General features: G+C 38.5%; 1 protein-coding gene and 1 long non-coding RNA gene across 2 annotated transcripts in view; one reads left to right on the forward strand and one right to left on the reverse strand.

The window, feature by feature from the left end:
• The window catches only part of PKHD1 (PKHD1 ciliary IPT domain containing fibrocystin/polyductin), a 415790-nt gene that overhangs the window by 348478 nt on the left and 47464 nt on the right, over nucleotides 1–19848 (forward strand). The window lies entirely within an intron of this gene.
• LOC131413583 (uncharacterized) lies at nucleotides 51–3211 on the reverse strand. Its single transcript, XR_009221976.1, has 3 exons — nucleotides 3066–3211; nucleotides 1655–1829; nucleotides 51–188 (listed from the first exon to the last, which is right to left on the reverse strand). It is a non-coding gene; the product is annotated as an uncharacterized LOC131413583 (long non-coding RNA).

The following is a 19848-nucleotide window of genomic DNA, read 5'->3' on the forward strand; positions in this document are numbered from 1 at the left end:
CATAGGAGTAGTAAAAATTATTCTTCTCTTTTATTTTTTCTTTACCCTGTTTCATAATATGAGAACAAGTATTCTCTCAATGAAATGAACAGTGGGAAAATTTAAAACAAATAAAAGGAAATACTTCTACACTTAGCGTATAATCAGTCCATAGACTTTTCTGTTGTGGAAGGTCAGGAAGTCAAATGCTGAAGAGGAAAAGAAAAGAGAGGAAAATCTGGTTAATTTTATGACCAATAATAACATTGTAATTATGCCCTAAGATAAGAATAATGAGGTTGAAGCTTTAGGGCATGAAATGATCGTCTCAGAGGACAGGAAGGAATTCTTCCACTCTTACCCCTAACAATTTGAATGGCACCAAAGAATTGGCCAGATGCATTATGGGGTGTGATATTTTTCCCAGGAGGCAGCTCCTATTAACCTGGAAAGCCATTCTTGAAAGACTAGTGGCTAGTTTTATCTGGAAAATCCTGTATTTCAACGGAAATCAGCCTTGAATCCAAGCGAAAAGAATTTTGTAGTTGGTAGAATGATAAACTCTCCGATGATGGATACGGTCTAATTTTGCTTTTGACCCTGTGTGTGAATTTCTCTAAACATAATATTCGTATAACTAACTTAGGGTATCATAATGGATGGAAATTGGCCTTTGACACAGAGCAGGTCCAATGGAAAGCACATGAGCTATCCCTGAGGAATTATAAATATGCTCTTGCCCTTTCGCCAAATTTTTTCAAAGGTCAAACCAGCTGCTTGTAGCTTCTGACTTTCTTTCTTGGCGTGCAGCATGCTGCTTGAGCTCTTGTATTCCAGTGCTTAGTGAAGCTCTGAATCCTTAGCTGTCATTGGCTCCCAAATTAGTTTTGAGCTGGCCACCAAGTGGAGATCACCTAGGGGGGCAGAACTCATCTGTAGTCAGGTCTCAGTGAACTTCCAAGAACACAATGAGAGCAACAATACTCTCTTTAAATGCAGGCTCCTAAATGGTAGATGTGGTCTAGGTCAGAAAGGCTGGGCATTTGGCCTTTCCTTTTTTTTTTTTTTTGTGAGGAAGATTAGCCCTGAGCTAACATCTGTTGCCAATCCTCCTCTTTTTGCTGAGGAAGGTTGGCCCTGGGCTAACATCTGTGCCCACCTTCCTCTACTTTATATGTGCGACACCCGACACAGCATGGCTTGACAAGCAGTGCGTATGTGCGTGCCTGGGATCCAAACCTGCGAACCCTGGGCTGCTGAAGCAGAGCACACGAACTTAACCTCTGCACCAGCGGGCCGGCCCTGGCCTTTCCTCTTAATATTGCTTCTAAATCAACTGGGACCTTAGCCTTGTTTGTTCTTTGCTTCTGTGTACTTATTCACTTTTTAAATTTACTTCATCTACTTTTGTAAAACGTGGATATTGTGTGAGGCAAGTAACTAGCTCCAGTTAACAGATAACCCCTAAATCTCAATTGCTTGACACAAGGAAAACTTTTTTTCACTTATTTCTAAACCTGGAGAAGATTGAGTGGTTTCTCTGGCAGCTGTGCTCCTGGTGGTGACTCAGGGATCTAGGCTGCTTCTAAAGTCTCGCTTTGCCATTTTGGAGCCCTTCAGGTCCAGCTTTAAGTTCAGTTTCCTTATTTGGAAAATGGAAGCAATAAAAACATACCTCTCAGTTTGTCATGATGATTGAGTAGAATAACATGAACGACTCTCAGTGTACACATGGTACTTCCCTCTGACTGTGTGTATCAGGCACCGATGCCAGTGTATGGGAGAGGAGGGAGACATGCCAAAATGAGTAAGGTTGATATCTGTACTCAAAGTGCTCATGAGCTCACTGTCTATAAAAGAGAAGACATTTGTTACTAGAAACTTGGCTCTAAGTTCTATGAAGGCAAGCACTGTATCTCTCTTTATTTTTAAATATCATGTTCCCCAAATCTAGAAAACTATCAGGATAATGATAAATTCTTAATAAATAGCATTAAATCAATGCTTAAAATGTCAGAACTTTACAATGAAGGAACTAGAAAATGAGATTTTTTTTCCTGTTTTCCCTCCCCATCAACCACTCTTCCCCCAGAATTTATAAAAATTCGAGATGATAAGATAATGTCTCGGATGACTGTTGATTTCTTGATTCTACACCAGATTTCATCCAAACCAAAGAGATCATCTTGAAGTATCCTATATGCAGACCATACACAACTGCTTATAATTTTTAAATCTTACATATGGTTGAGTATAACTAAAATTTTGCTTAATCAGTTATTATTTTCCGTTTTCTATAGTGTTTGCTGGCATCTTTAGACATCTGTTGCAGTACCTGTTCTTAGAGCTCCAGCCACTACTTTGCCTCCTAGTTTGTATCAAGTGTTTGCTATAAATAAGTCATTTTGTCTGAATGATTGGTGCCAGTTGTACACCTCAGTATTCTAGCTATGTCTTGTTGTTCAAAGTTAAATTCCAAAATTTAAAACCCCTTCAACTTGATAAATTGTGTTGTACTGGTTTTCAACTGGAGCCATTGAATTTAAAAGATGACTTGGAAGTAGCTTACCTGGGTGCCACTGGCCCAATATCTCATTTGTAAGAATTCTAACAAATTATTTGTTCAAATGACTGAACAGTATCTGATTAATCTGATCGTGATTCGCATCCACTCTCCCCCCTGGCTCATATTTATCGCCCTCAGTGAGCAGATTGCTTGGGTGGCTGTCTCCTCATTCAACCCACTTTCCCCTGCCATGTTTCCCAGACATTAGTGCAATTAACTTTTAAGGAATCTCCCTGTAGATAAATATCCACGTATATTGCTTTGTATGCATGACAAGGAAACTGAGGTGCATGGTAGTCTGTCTGTTGTCAAAGGTCAACAAGAGTAGGAAGAAAATAAATTGGAATTGACGTCTTCCAACTAATGTCTCCATCCATCACATCACAGTACTTCTCTTGGCAAGATTCCCTCTGTCTCTCCCTTCAATGGCTAACACCATGAACATGATGCTTTCATTATGCTCTCCATCACTTCCTGCTTTCAAGGAGCAGCAGCAGCGGTAGGCTGCCACTCAACTTACCCTTCTGTGAAGTGGAAAGGGACCATGTTGTTTTCTTCCAAAAAATGGACCTATTTCTTTTTCCTCTAAAGGAGATGATCTGAACAGAGCAAAATGAGCAAGTATGAGCCAGCTGTATGCATTTTTCATCCTTATTAAAACTTACAAAGCTCAACTGCAAGAACTCATTCTGAAAGACTTCTGCATGCCAATTCTGGGCTTATGGAAAGCTTTTCCCCTAGTTACTTCAACAACCTTCTGTGCACAGTGTATTGAAGAAATTTCATGTTTATATCACAGTGGCAAGGAAGGCAGATTGGCAGACATTCACGGGAATAGTTTTTCAAACAGCTTTAACAGAGAAAATTGATTCTCAGGTATTAGAGGAAGCAAACAGTGGGATAAATTATATAAAGAAAATTTTTGTTTAGAAAGGAAAAGTTTCTGTCCAAATGTTGACTGAGATCTCAAACACTTCATGTCCTCATCCTGTGTCTCCTCAGGAAGAAGAAAAAGAGTCCTTTTATGCTCTCTGTTCCCTTCCTTAAAGCAGGATATATTATATACATTCAGAGAAAAAGATACATCTGAGAATAGCAAAGATGCTGTATCCACCAGGGTAGGCTAGGTTATGATGCCATAACAAGCAACCTGGAAATTTCAATAGCTTAAAACTAGAAAAGTTTCTTTCTTTCTTACACTTCTTGTCTATCTCCGGTTGGCAGGGACCCTGGCTGAGAGATCAGCCTCCGTCTGGTATTTTGCTGGTCACTCTCTCAGAGACAAAATTAGAACTCTTAAAGCAAGGCTTGGCAAACATTTTCTGAAAAGGGCCGGATGCTGAATATTTCAACATTTTCTGTCGCGGTTACTCTACTCTGCTATTATAGCACAAAAGCAGAGTTTGTGATAGTTTACAATATATAAACAAATGAATATACGCTGTGTTCCAATAAAACTTTATTTACAACAATAGCCAGTGCGCAGGATGTAGCTTATGGCCTGTAGGTTGCCAACTCTTTCAATTAAATTGTATTGCCCAAAAGGGTCACTTGTTACCTCTGCTCAGTGGATAATGACGAACTAATGATTCTACTCAACCATGAGAAGATAGGGAAGTACAAGCCTGTCACTTCCCGAGGTAAGCCTAGCCTTTTATGTGTTCACACACTTACCTGGAAAATAATGAAGAAATAGCTGAGCAGTTATTTTCACAGCTCCACAATGCTTGATTTAGCCTACTGGTCTTTTAGTGTTTCTCTATCCCCTCAGTTTTCTCTTTAACTCAGAAAAACAGACTTTCCAAGGTGGCAGTGTTCATTTGCTATTTAAGAGTCAATAGAAGTGGCCAGTCAATCAAAGAGGACACTGCTCAGCTCTGTGCTTGTTCAGCCTTGGTGACCACGTTGCGCAAAATTAGGTGGAGTTATTCATTGCATGTAACCTTCACCTTCGGGAATCTGAAGGTGAGTCAGGATATGCGTCCTAGAAGCAGATCTTGGGAAGGGGTTTGGAAGTAGCAAGGGAGGCATTTTGTCAGATGACTTTCCTCAATGGTGAATTTGCCTGGGGGACAATTTCTGAGAAGTTTCCTAGAGGTAGCAGTGCAGCCTGTACACACGGAGCAATGATAAGATAGAGTTTTCAGTTCATTTCACTATACGTGGAGTCTCACCTAACCCTGTTTTACCACAGGGTGATGTCACTTTACATACATGGTTTTCTAGCAAACTTGCCCTCTCCCCAAATCACAACCGGCTCCATTTTGCCTCCTCCTGGTTCATCATTGTTTTATAAAGTCAAATGGTTCCTTACCTTCAGTTGACACACCTCTTTCAAATTTTACTGGTGTTGCTCTAAGAACAAAACTTAAATAGTCCATTTATTTTTACACAGTTCAATTCATTAATATTTCTGACTTTTCTCCACAGAAATAGTTTTATTAGATATAGATAAATGTATATTTAAGTGGATTTGTCAGTTAGTTAAAACAGAGACACTAGGAATCTATTGTGTAGGTAGTAGGCTCTCTATAAATTGAGATATCTGAGCATATTGATTATAATCCTTACCTTCTAAAATTTTAAGGTACTTTCTTGCATATTGTCACACAAACAAAACACTTTAGTGAACCATTTTAATAATTAAATTTTAAAAAGATAAAAACAGAGAGCAGAACATATACCTGAACTCAGATCCATTGGTTGGTATTAACTGCTTTCATTCTCCTAATCAGTGATATTTCTGTTGAATATGAGAAGATTCTAGAGGCAATGATTACTTGACCATGACAGAGAGTACCACTTTAAAAAGAGTGAAAATAGGGCCAGCCTTCATTGCCTAGTGGTTAGGTTTGGCACACTCTGCTTCAGTGGCCTGGGTTTGGTTCCCAGGAGTGGACCTACACCACTCATCAGTGGCCATGCTGTGGCGGCAGCTCACGTACAAAATAGAGGAAGATTGGCACAGACGTTAGCTCAGGGCGAATCTTCCACAGTAAAAAAAAAAAAAAAAGAAAGAAAGAAAGTGAAAATAACCTACATCTAAAAGAATATTTTCAGGGTTCAGATGATATTTTTATTTAAAGTAGGGCTGTACTATACCTTGAAATTAATTGTAATTGGCTTAAATGAAGGTGCTATTATGTTTTTCCCTCAAAAAATTTTAATTTCACTTCCCTGATTAGCTGCCAATATCAAGCCATCATAGAGAAGAGTGCTAGTGTTTCTAAAGAGACTACTACCCAATTTCTTTGTTTGGCATAATAATAATAATAACAACAACACTTATTATGTCCCAGGCGCTATTCTGAGCCTTTTAAAATACATTTATTTGAGTTTGATAACTTCTCATTTTTTTTTTCCCACTTTGCAAAAGAGGAAACAGAAGCACAGTGAAATTAAGTTACTTGCCTAAGATCACAAGAGAGTAAGTAGCAGAGCCAGGATTTGAACCTAGACAGTTTTCACCAGCGTCCATATAAATAACCAGAGTCCATAAGAAGAACCACTGTGCTATTACATCTTTCACAGCTGGGACAATGGGAATGGCATTGAGATTCTAGTGAAGGAGCAGAAAAATTTAAAACGTTATAAACAGCCAATTCATATAATTGAGGGAAATCCATGCTCTTTTTGTACTTATCTAAATTGACCACAAATTCACCAGATATAGGCAACTTCATTGTACCGGGACTATGGAGATCCAGGGAAAATGCTAACTCCCTTTCTTTCAGCAATTGTCTGGTGTAGAGATTTTTCTTTCTGGAATAAAGGAAAATGTGAAAGAAAAGGAAGCACTCATAGGCTCCAGTTTGCTTTCCACAGATCATCAGTGCATTGGGTCATTCTCTCCACCTCTTCTCCTTTCCCCCTGAACTGTCCTCCTTGGCTTGTCTGCCACAAACTTCCTTGCAAACACTTTGCTGTACCTGAGTTCCCGTCCATGACACTCTGGCCTTGCAAAGAAGATTAATGTAAAATATTAGTCAAAGGTTTTCTATTCCCAGCCCAGATCTTTATCTCAGAATAAAAGGGGGAAATTTATCTCTTGTGAGTCATGGGCATTGAGCTGCTGGGAACATTTCACTGGCGGGGAGAGTCAGCAAAAATAGTCCTAGTGGATTTCAAGTTTATTTGACTAATTCTTTCACCACTTGTCAAACAAAACTACTTTTGTTTAGGTAACAAAACAAGCTGTTTCCTCTGCCATTTCTCCAGTGAGTTGTATAGGCACTTGTGGCAAACACACATTACGGCTAACTGTTATGATGTTTGCTGTCAAATTCATTTATTTATACAACTGCTGTAAAAAGCCTGAGGCCGATAAGCAGCCATGAAAGATTTCAGAGTCATGGTGTGGGGTCATGAGAGGGAAAAAAAAATCTCCACTGGTTATGAGAAAGGAACTGACACAGGAAATGGTCACATATGGCGCAGATTTATTGTGTCCGGGGCTTCCCATTCAAATCTCATTACAGCCGCAGCTCGGAGCTGGGCATGGCACAGTCACATTCATTTTAGTTTTGGCATCCAACAGAATCACTGCTGCAGCTTCAAACTGAGGGCCGGAGAGGTGACGAGTTTATCATTCTGGGGAAAGAGTGCGTCCAAATTGTATTTGTAAAGAATGCTGTTGGCTGCCCCTACCTTTAATCTTACCCATGCACATCAGTTTGTTCACAGCTGGCAGGCAAGGTTTGCTAGCCAAAAAGAAATAGGAGGGTGGAGAGAAAGAGTGGAGTCGGGGTGGAGAGTATTACAAAAGAAGTGATGGGAAAGTTAAGATTAGGTGAAAAGAAGAAAGCATTTTGAATTTTGCAGATTTTTATTTACTTTTTGATTAGTGGGAAAAAACAGGTGTCCTGCTTATGGACACTTGTGTGCGTGCATGTGCACATACGTATGTGTGTGTGGATTTCTTTCTTGCCCATATTTTCTAAAAACATAGATTCTTGTGTCCACATTGTAGCATTTTCTTCACCTGTAACTTGTCGCTTTCAACATTGTTTATTATGAATGCTTGCAACACTTACAGGTGCTATTTCAGACTATGAGGCAAATGTTATTTGTTTGAGATGATGATTGTGCCAAAAAAGGCAAAAGGAGAGTGAGAAGTACTTTAAAAAAATACTCCTTTTGTGATTATGGCGAATGTAACAGCTTATATTTATTAGCATGTGTTTGTTCACGACGGTATCATCTCATTTAATCCTGTCCATCAGCCTAGGGATTGGGTCCTATTCTCAATCCCTTTTACAAATGAGTTAACTGAGTCAGAGAGAGAAGTGATTTGCTGGTGGTTTTGCAGCGAGAAAATGGCAGAGCTAGGACGCAATGCAAATCTCTCTGACACAAAAACTTGATCTCTCACCCGCTAAGCTGTACTTCCTGGACTTGCATTTGCTTTGGCTGTTTTCAATACCGTACTCAGAGAATAAAAGTCATAATTGACACCATACCCATTGATGTTTGTAGGTCCAATCATAATACAACAAAATAACAAAAGTACAAAGACATTTTCTAAGCCATTTATTTCAAGCAAAGTATAGGTGATGACATGTCAGCATAGTAAAAGAACACAAAATAGTCTTCTAGAATTTGTTTGAATGGACTTTCATCAATAAAAATAAGGTTTTTTTTAATTTAAAAAGGGAAAAATGGTTGATTCAGAAGAAGGGTCTGTATGATACATATCTGACCCTCCTCCCTCATCTTTATTGTCATTTCATCACTTACTTTCATCTCCTGATCATTTTGTTTCCCTCCAAATAACGCTTTTATAAAAAGGGAACAAATATTTTCAAATACTCACGAAAAGAACTTAGTCAAGACAGAAAGGCCTTTCACAGAAGCCTTCCAGGCATCCTTACTCATATAATGGTTTGTTTTATGTGGTTTTCCATTTTTCTCAGATTAGTTTGGAAATATATTCCCACGGAAAATAGATGAAAGTTCAAGAATTTTCGTGCGATAGCTCATAAAATTGTGACAGATCCTGTAATCTGTAGCTCCTAAAGCCCATCAGTCCACTATGCCCACGCACGCGTGTATTCCTCATCTAGCAGCTCCCAGTCCCTGGGCAGTATCTTCATTCCTGTAGAGCCATCTTCACGGTTGGACATCTCTTTTCTACCCTCTCTTGACTTCTAAGCATTGGAAGCCACTTCCCCACACCAATCACCAGCTGTTAGAGGGCTGTCTTCCTCACTAAGAATGATACCAGAAGAGATTATGCTCCTGAGTGCCTCTGGCTAACAAATTACGAAAGCCAACCTGAGAAATTAAGAAATGCCTTAATTTTGAAGTTCCAGGACCTGAACTTTGAATACATTAAATTTTTCAATTTAATGAACTTTAAGTTTCTCAAATTACATTGTCTTATAATACTATCTGTGTGTACGGGTATATGTGCAAGCATGTGTACTTGATCTCTATTATAACGACTAGAACTACCATACTGTGGTCACTCTATAAAGTCACTGTAGACTTTAAAGACCTCTAATTCTAGACTTTAAAATAGCGAGGTTGTGTTTTTGTCATCTGTATTGAATCTATTGTGCATAAGAACAGCACTCTCAATTTACCTTCACCTTACAAATATAACATGCCCGTTTTTTTAAAGTTTTAAAAAATAATTTTTAGCTAGAATTCTCCATTTTAAAAAAGTAGAAAGTTTCTCTATGATTTCTCATATGCAAAAATATTTTTTCTTTAATATTTTTTTCCAAGATTTCAGTTACTCCCTTAGTGTATTTAGGAACACATCTTTGAGATTTTGGAGTTTCACTCCTCATAGCCTGAAGGTCTATGTCAACATATATAAATGGGGATAAATTCAACCTGTCTTCACTTTATTTGATCTGTGGCCATTTATATTTGTTAAATTAGAAATAATGAGGTGTAAATCTTGTTTGACAGAGAAGAATTGTAAATGATTTCTTTTCATTTCTTGAAAAAAAGAGAATGATTATATATTTTGTTTTTGTCAAAATCTCCTGTACTTTGAATTGTGAAATCTATCACAAAATGGCTAAAAAAATTATGGAGGGAAATGGTGGTGTTAACCTCGAGGAAAAAAATCATTAATGTTGATGTATTTCATTCAATTTTAAACATATAAATTTTTCTCTTTTCTTGAGAAAGGGAAGATGGAAGGATTCTATGTGCCTTTGAGTCAAAACATTTATTTTAAAAATACTTTTTTTCTTTCCTTCTGATCCATTTTTCTAAATAAAGGATAGGAGTTGTTTCTTTTTTTTTTCTTTTCTTTTAGTTTTTTTCCTAGCAAAGACGACCCCTTTGGCATATTTTCTTTTTCAAACGTGAAATGAGGTGGAAAATCCTCATTTCACGACAGGAAAGACAAATATTGACACAAAGTTAATATTTGTTAGAAGCCTGTAAGCAACCTGAGTACACACACACACACACACACACACACACAGACACACACACACACACACACAGACACACACACACACAGACACACACACACACACACACAGACACACACACAGACACACACACACAGACACCCACACACACAGACACACACACACACACACAGACACACACACACACAGACACACACACAGACACACACACACACACAGACACACACAGACACACACACACAGACACACACAGACACACACACACAGACACACACACACACAGACACACACACACACAGACACACACACACACACAGACACACACACCGACACACACACACACCATCTCCTCCTTCTCCTCCTCCACCAGATATACCTAACTTGCCTCCTTTCTTGGTTTTTGGGTCTTTGGTTTCCAATCTATGAAAACGTGGACACGGCACATTGGATGTCTAGGATATTTTGGGATGTTGACGTATACACAGAGCAAGTGCTCATGTGCACACACAAATACAACCTGCTTAATCTAATTTCCCCACTTAGGGAAGCTTCTGGACTTTATCACTGCTCTTCTCCATCTTGAATACAATAGCAGATGCCAAGCCAATACTCACTGGTCACTCTGCATTTATTAAGTCCTGTCCACTCTTGCCTTTTTGAGAAGAATGCCCTGGGGTGACTGGGCGGCTGCCCCTGACAGGCTGTGTCACTTATCTATTCACATTGATTATGAAAGTCAGCTGTGCCCAGACCCTGGTGTTTTTTTTTTTTTTTTTTTTTTCTCCTCTTCTCTCAGCCCCTCTTACAAGCACCCCTGCCTGGATATTCATGAGGAAATAATCAGATTAGGCCTTTCACGGTGAGTTCACATGGAGTTCTCTTTCTCCACTGGGCTACTAACTGAATAAACGTGTTTAGTGGTAAATTGTAAATGACATTATGATTACCAAAGCCAGCATGGGTTTCATTTAAAAGTGATGAGAATTGCAGACCACAAAAATTGTGACTGGCAGATAAGGCCATTTGGAGAAGTGGGAAAAGAAAAGTCAAAAACAAGTGAGAAAGATAATCATTACTCAAAACGAAACCTTCTCCAACTGAGAGAAGCAGGAGGGAAAGGAATTCAGAGGAAGAAAAGATAGACTGCCGTTTAGAAGGGAAGCCAGACCGTCACTGTGGCTTCTGCCAGCTGCGGCCAGGAGAGTGACAATGACATCTGTCTGGCTGTGTGCACAGCTCTGTCTTAAGTAGTTAATGTGTATTTGCTCCCACAATTAAGAACTACATCCATTTAGAAGCTCTGGAAGCCCAATGCATTGCTTACATGTGCTTTATTTTTGCCTCACATCAAAATTAAAATACTAGAATTGATTAACTCTGAAGATGAAATAGGAAAATAGATGGTAAGGTACTGATAAACCACCCTGTCTCTTAGTCATTGGTAAGTTCTAGAGAAAGAAAAATAAAATTTCTTATTTATGAACACTAGGATTGCAAGTTTGGCTATAAAACTGAATAGTTAATGTTGCTTGCTGATAATCTTTAGGCTATTGCCTTTGTTAAATTTGTGGCTATCTGTATGTACTTTTGGGATAGTATGCTAAAATATTAAAAAGGCCAAATGGTAATATAAAAAAGCAAATGGGGACTGGCCCGGTGGTGTAGTGGTAAGTTTGCACTCCAATTCAGCAGTATGGTGTTTACTGGTTCAGATCCCAGGCGCAGGCCTATGCACCGCTCATCAAGCCACGCTGTGGTGGCATCCCATATACAAACTAGAGGAAGATTGGCACAGATGTTAGCTCAGGGATAATCTTCCTCAAGCAAAAAGAGAAAGATTAGCAACAGATGTTAGCTCAGGGCCAATCTTCCTCACCAAAAAAATAAATAAAAAATAAAAAGCAAGGGGTCTCTCATCAAATATGTGATTTGACAAATAACCAAAAACCTTTCCATGAGTTCCCATCAATAGATTGTGTAGGGAGAACTCCTGATTATTACAGCACCTCTATCACAGGTGTTCATCATCACAGCTGACCCTACATCTAAATACAATCCTAAAATTAACCTATTCGATTACATTCCATTTTGCCAGATGCATAGGTGGACATTTAGAAGTACACTTTTCTCTTCCTCCTTTTTCTCATTAATAAGTGATTATGTGGGGCCGGCCCCGTGGCTTAGCGGTTAAGTGCGTGCGCTCTGGGGCTGGCGGCCCGGGTTCGGATCCCGGGCGCGCACCGACGCACCGCTTCTCCGGGCATGCTGAGGCCGCGTCCCACATACAGCAACTAGAAGGATGTGCAACTATGACATGCAACTATCTACTGGGGCTTTGGGGGGAAAATAAATAAATAAAATCTTAACAAAAAAAAAAATAAGTGATTATGTGAGTCAAAAATGCTGTGAGTCAATTTTTCTATGAACTAAAGATAATTGAACTTGCCATAATTAACTTGCCCTTAGGAAGTTTTAGGTGGAGGAGATTAGGGAAGGAAGAAGGAAAAGAAGGAAGGAAGGGAGGGAGAGAGGAAGAGAGGCAGGAAGGGCCACCAACCTTATGAGTTGAAAACATCTTTGTAGTGAGATCAAGTCTTCCTCTTTGCTGTTCTAATCCTTATCCCATTCTGTCCCCCTTCCAGGCACCACTCCCTTTAGCATATGGACTTCCTGTCAAATATTTCTGTACCTGAAGCTGTCCTAAGCAACCATTATGTATTAGTTGAAATAACCATGGGATGACCACCGTCTGGCCACCCAAGACCTGTTTAAGCAGTAACCCAGAGTCCCACATTGACGAAAACTGTGAAACCCTCACGACCCCTCTGATAGTCTCTTATTTCCACACACTGTTACAGTGGTGTTTTGCATAACATCCCTGCTTGCCTCAGTCACTACTACAAGTCCACCACACACTATCTACTATCTCCAGAATATACATCTCTTTCCTGATTTATTCATGGGATCATCCAACCTCTTACTGCCTTCCTCCAAATCTCGCTCCTGGCGCTGTGTGGAACTCTGAAGTTGGACTCAGCAACTCCTCTCTATGTTCATAGAGCATTCTTTAACCCTTTTACCTCAACTGGAACCTAGCTGTCTTCTAAAGCTGTCACTCTACCATGACTCTTATCCAGGTGAATAACTCATCTGAAAACTTAACTGATGTGGAAATAAACAAAGACCACCCAAATGAGAACAAGCAAATGTTGTTTATTCTGAACTTGTTATATCAAGGGATTTAGCCACCATCACTTGTGTTTGGCAGACACTCAAAGGCCCACAGAGAGTGGGAAAGCTTTAAGGTGGAACAAAGGGAAGACTTCAGGGTGTCCTGGTTGGAGGCTGTTGGCACAGGGAAGCAGGAGGCAGGCTAACTAGAAATGGGGCATCCTATGTGATTGGTTAGAGGCATATATTTGGCTCTCTCTGGTTGGTCCTAACTTGGAATGGGGAAGGAAACTAGGGAGGCTGGCAGTTATCAATCAAGTACTGGCTGTTTGGGGCTGATTATTTCAGGGCTTATTGTTTGATCATCCTGGACCCGTTGCTACAGATAGAAATTTGACTTCCTAGACTGGTTGCTGCAGATAACAGGCTGGCTTCTTGGCCTGGTAACTGCAGATTATGGGTCAGAGTTACTGTTACTGTGCAACTCATCTCCAAGGCTTCTCTAGGAGAATACCTGGCACAGAGAAAGTCCTCAATAAATGTTAGTTGTAGCTGTTGTTATTTTTTTTTCAAGTATGCTTTTTTCACCTTCTGCCTTACCACTCATTGACATAGTCATAGCATTGAAATTGTCATCATCAGCAACTTTCAAAATCATGAACTCAAGCATCCTACTCTAAAACTATGGCTCATGTCTTTGCAGCTCACTTCTTCAAGAACCCTTTTCTTGTCACATTAATTAAATCCATTGCCACATGCCATTTTTTGACTACATAAGTACACCCCTACTTTGTTTCCCTCCTTATGCAGCTGAGCTGTGCTACGCTTCATTATAATTAGTTCTTTGCAAATATCTTTAATACCTGTGACCCTCTGTCTCTTCTTTTCAATCACAGAAAGATAGCCAGCCTTCAATGAACCCAGGCATCCTATTTGTCCATGCCATCTTACTAGGTATATCCAAGGCATTTGTTCATCTACTCTTCACAACACAAGCTGATTTACTGTGAAGGTGATGAGGTTTAGATTTCAGGGTCTTCACTTACATGGGCCACTTGCAAGACTCTAAAAGGAATCCTAGCAATATGTTTTCATAGCCCTATGTTTTTGTAAAATTTGCAAAATTGAGATATTTTTACTAAAAGGTAAGATAACACTCTCTTTCCACTCTATATTCTTCTTCGTCATAAGTACTATGGGGTTGGGCGACAATGGAGTAGCCATACACGTTTAGGATCTAGCTAAGGGGAAGTTGAGTTGGACGTACATTTGATATGGGTTTAAGAGGGTGTGGTTTTTGTGGCTCACAATCACTTCTTTGTAAAGTTCTTACTAGCCATCTATGTCAACTTACCCATGCTGTGACACACAGGAGCCAGACTGTAGGTCACACTGTGATACGACTATATCTTAAGGCATGAGAAGAGAGCGAAAGTTGGAGAAGTATGGTTTCAAGTGACAGTGCCATAAAAGTTACTCTGTGGAAATTTATTCAAATCTTGCAGCTCATACCTGAGAAAAACTTTCTAGGAAATTTCCCATGTTTGACAATTCTAAGTATTTATACATTACTAATCATGAGCTGTGAAGCTGAAAGCAACTCTTCTAAACTCCCAGGATAGAAAACAAATGTCAATCATCCAGGCTAAAGGAAAGATGAGTTATCTTTCTGTCCCCTCTATAGAAAATATTACAACATTGTTGTCATCTAAAGAAGCAACACAAAAGTGTGCAACAAAAAATATAAAAAAGTAATACAGAGGTGTGTTGGGTAATTAATTAATAATGTGACTTTTCCCTAGATTTTATCATGTTTATGGTATTTATGAGGTTTATAACTGTGTTTATAATTGTGTTGTGATTTTTTTCATTTTTAACTAATATTCACTCACTCTTATTCCTAATTTTGAATTCATAATTTTGTATCTACTTTTATAGAATGGTTCCCCCATATTATATAAGCACTAAAATTCAGAAAGACTGGGTTCACCCCTTTTGCACAAAAATGGCTTCACACCGTTTTCTCAATCTACAACCATTCCACCCATCTCTCCCTTCATCCTAGCCTCCAACACACACCCTCACTCTTAGCTTTCAGTTGATGACCTTGTTTTGCCTCACATATCCCAGCAGATAAGACTGCCTTCAATCTTCCACCCACCTCTACCTGCATAAACATTCTGTCCTCCTTCCTACTCCATGAGAGATGGGGTCTTTCGACTTATCAAATCCCAGCCACTTTCAAAGGGCCCTGGACTCTGGTCTCCCTTAGCCCCGCAAGGAGTTTACTCTGTCATCATCCACTTCCTCTAAATCTCTCCCTTTTTATAGGTTCCGTCTTATCTGCAGAATTTCAGCTTGTGTCTAAATACAACGTGACTTTTTATCTAGTGCATTTTATGAAGCTCTGAATTATCATAGTTACGCATTAGCTGCTTTTCATAATCTCGTCTTGAATGCCAGACTGATTTACTTCAATAAAATTAAGTATTAATTATTTTAAAAGAACCTACTTTTCAGCTCACATAGGGCATTTCCTTTGTATAGAATCCTCATTGTTAAAACTCTAAGGTAGAAATTCCTGCTAGAAGTAAGCTTGTTCTACCAGAGATGACTATATAATTGTTGAGTAGAATTATTTTGTTTTTGGTTTTTGTCTGTTTCAACTTCCTCTATAAAAGAAGAATTTTCTAGTTAACTATAACAATGTATCCACTATGTAAATCATCTTTTTCCTAGTAGGCAAATGCTACTTGTATGCAGATTTATCTCCTTTACAAGGAGGTTGAGACAGTCACATCCCAGTCATCACCCTCAAACTATTGTCAAAGAAACTTCAGCTCTGACTTCTGAGACACAAGGCACTAGAGAAACACTGTATCTTTCATAAGTCTGGATAGCATTAAAATATAATTAATATATTATTTATTACAGATGTTTTTTGCACAGTGTTATTCCTAGGATAGCAAAAATTGTAAAGAGTATATGGTTTTAGAGAGAAAGTGTCCTGTTTGTTTTATATTTTGTCAAGAAGAGCTGAACCAAAGAAGTAATTTAAATATTCTTTATACTTATATTGGATCAGATGGGCGTGTCCTTCATTTTATGGGAGTATGGGAAGGAAGGCATGGGGAGAATATTTTATAATAACCAATGTTTCATGAAACTCTTTTTGCTTAAATTAGAAGATACTGGGGCCGGCCCAGTGGCACAAGCGGTTAAGTGCGCGTGCTCTGCTGTGGCGGCCCGGGGTTTACGTGTTCGGATCCTGGGTGCACACCAACGCACGGCTTGTTAAGCCATGCTGTGGCGGCGTCCCATATAAAGTAGAGGAAGATGGACACGGATGTTAGCCCTGGGACAGTTTTCCTCAGCAAAAAAAAAAAAAAAAAAAAAAAAGAGGAGGATTGGCATCGGATGTTAGCTCAGGGCTGGTCTTCCTCACAAAAGAAAAAAATTAGAAGATACTAATTATTGACTTCATGAAGGTCATAGTGGTAGGTCACCAACCAAATGTCTCAGATATCAGAAGCATGTGTCCTTTTCATGGTAGGATATTCATAGACAGAACTTTAAAACATAAAAAAGGAATAAATGAGGAATAGAAACAATGTAGGTAATTGGCATTGCACTAGTTGCTCTGAAATCAGGAAGATAACTGGCTAAGTTTATACAAACAAATAATTGACATATATTTGAGTAGCCATATGTGCCTGGCGTTGAATCCCTAATCATATCACAGTACTTAATAATAATAAAAAGACAACTAACTCCTTATCACTGAAGAGAGAGGTGATATAGTTAGTAACCAAATCTTCTTACTGTTAGCAGGTTAGTCACACAAGGAATCCCAATAAATGTTTATTGAATTCCTAGCCTCAGTTTCTAGGGTTTATAGTCAACTCATACAGAATTCCAACAGGTTATGAAGATTTGACATTGACTCTTCATACTCTATCTCTTTATTCCTGAGCTCGCTCAGGGGCCCTGGGCCTGAGTCCTAGACACTTCAGGGTGTACCTATGCTCTGCAACACGTATATTTAGTAGATTGTGCCCTCGCAAACTCTCACATTCAAATCTTCTCTCCCTCTTCCTGATTGAAAGCCTTCTCTCCTCCCTTCTTCTATTCTCCCTCTCAAGATCCTGCCTCCAAGACGGGTAGTCAGTCATGCTCTGCTCCGTCCAATCTCACTGCTGAATAAGGGAATAGAGTCCTGAGGGCAAAGATGGTTTGGGGGTCCAGCCTTCTTGGTAGACTAGCTTCTGGGAGGAATGTATGAAAATAAATAAATAAATGAAAAGAACTCTATCACTGGACCACTTTGAAGGTATGCATTCTACTAGTATAGCTCCTATTCCTTATTACTCCAAAAGAGTATTTGAATCACATTATAAATGGTCCATTTTTGTCATTTTTAGCCTTGGAAGACACCTGCCATCAGGAATAGAAGTAAAGAAAGAAAAACTCGCATTTCTACATGTGTGTTTATTTAATGACTTAATGAATTAGTCAAGACAAAAATGGTTTTCGCAACAGAATCTTTTTGTGGACAAATCAATTATTGTGATTCAAGAACAGAAGAAAATTCATATACATATAATTAGCCAGAATTTCAGTCTTATGGTTTCACTCAAATAGTATTGAGTTATCATTTATTAGCATCAATTCATGGGGAAATTCTCACAATAAATTTTTGTAGTATACTCTGTTATTATTGTTGTAATGAGTTGGTTTAAAATGTATTCAAGCTATAGAATAATACTCTTATAACTAGACACCTGGGAAGAATAGATAAAAAGTATTTGATGAATAGGAGTTTTGAAAAGGACATTACATATTAATCAACTAATAGACAGTAAGGAGCATCTACTGTGTTTGAGGTAGGTAGCTCTGTGGTAATTTAAATACGAGATATAGTCCCTGTCTTGAGAAATAACTGCTTCAGGACAGCCTACTAAGTTTATGTAATTTATCAAAGTACATATAGTTAGTTAATAGCAGAGAATGATTGAGAATCATATCAACTAAGAGAATGATTATTTAATTTAGGCACAGTTCCAAGAATTTAGCAATACGTAGAGGTGACTCTAAAAAACGTCATGTCTCCTAGATGAGAAGAAGGAAGAACAAAGTCAGAGATCTATAAAACTGGATGGAATGTGAATGATTAATCAATGGCATCAACGTGACTGAAAAACATGTGTGAAAAGAAGGAGAGTGAGCTGTAGAGTCTAGAAAAGGGGAACCAGTGTGATTCAAGGGTTTTCCGTGAGGGAAGGCCACCTCACTATCTCATTTGAAAAAGGTATACCTGTAGTCGAAGTTGGTGCATCAGGGTCTCAAAGCACAATTTCCATGGCTATTAAGATCGTGCAATTAATTCCCTTCACACTGTTTCCATGCGTTCGAAGACAATTCTTGATTTAACAATAGCATTTCTGTATTATATGACCATAGGGAGAAAGAGCACTATGTAAAAGTGGTCATTCTTTTATCTTAGATAATTAAATCTCTATTTAAATTAATAATTTAGGATTCAATTTAGTGAATTCAATTTAAGAGACGTAAAGTAATTCAAATTTTCTGTTTTTATCTTGTGTTGGTTTTCAAGGAATTTGTCTATTTCATCGAAGTTGCTGAATTGGTGGGCATAAAGTTTGTAGTAGTCTCTCAACCTTTGTCTGTTGAATCTGTAGCAGTAATCCTTCTTTCATTCCTGAAATTGGTGATTTGTGCTTTCTATCTTTTTATCTTGATCAGACTAGTGAAGGGTTAATCAATTTGTTGATATTTTTCAAGACTCAAATTTTAGCTTTGTTCACTTTCTCTGGTTTTTTGTTTGTTTTATAGTTTATTGATTTCTGCTGTTATATTTAGTATTCCCTTTCTTCTACTTACTTTAGATTTGCTTTGCTCTTTTACTAAATTGTAAGATAGTACCAGAAGGCATTGCTTTTAGATAATTCTTCTTTTGCAATGTAAGCATTTAACATTGTACATTTTCTTCAAAGCACTCTTTTCACTGAATCCCACAAATTTTGATAATGCTAAAATTTCATTATCATTCAGTTTGAAACATTTCACAATTTCCCTTGTAATTTTGCCATAGTTGTTGTCACTATTATTGTTGAGCCACAAGTAAAACATGTGCCCTTCTCCTGAAGCAACATTTTGGTAATGAAATTTATTGATATCATAGGCAACTTTGGCACAAGTTTTCTAATCATATCATATGGAAAGACAGATGTAGGAGGAGGCTAGATCGTGCTCAAATGTAGTACATCCTACATTCATAATAGTTTGATTTTTTTTCCAATCCTTAGGCTACTTTAATGAACTTGTACTAAGGCAAATTAAAATATCTAGAAAACAATCCAATTTTGTGAATATCAATTTTATTTTTTTTATTATTTTTTTAAACTTTTTGTTTGTTTGTTTTTGCAGAAGAAGATTCACCCTAAGCTGACATGTGTTGCCAATCTTCCTCCTTTTTTTTTTTTTCTTCCTTTTCCCCCTCAAAGCCCCAGTACATAGTTGTGTATAGTTGTAAGTTCTTCTAGTTCTTCTATGTGAGCTGCTGCCACAGCATGGGTGCTGACAGATGAGTGGTGTGATTCCGTGCCCAGGAACAGAACCCTGGCCGCAGAAGTAGAGTGTGCTGAACTTTAGCCGCTAGGCCGTCAGGGCTGGCTCTGTGAATATCAATTTTAAATCAACAGAATTCTTTATTTGTTG

Source organism: Diceros bicornis, chromosome 14 (genome assembly GCF_020826845.1).
Source record: "Diceros bicornis minor isolate mBicDic1 chromosome 14, mDicBic1.mat.cur, whole genome shotgun sequence".
Taxonomy (NCBI): Eukaryota; Metazoa; Chordata; class Mammalia; order Perissodactyla; family Rhinocerotidae; genus Diceros; species Diceros bicornis.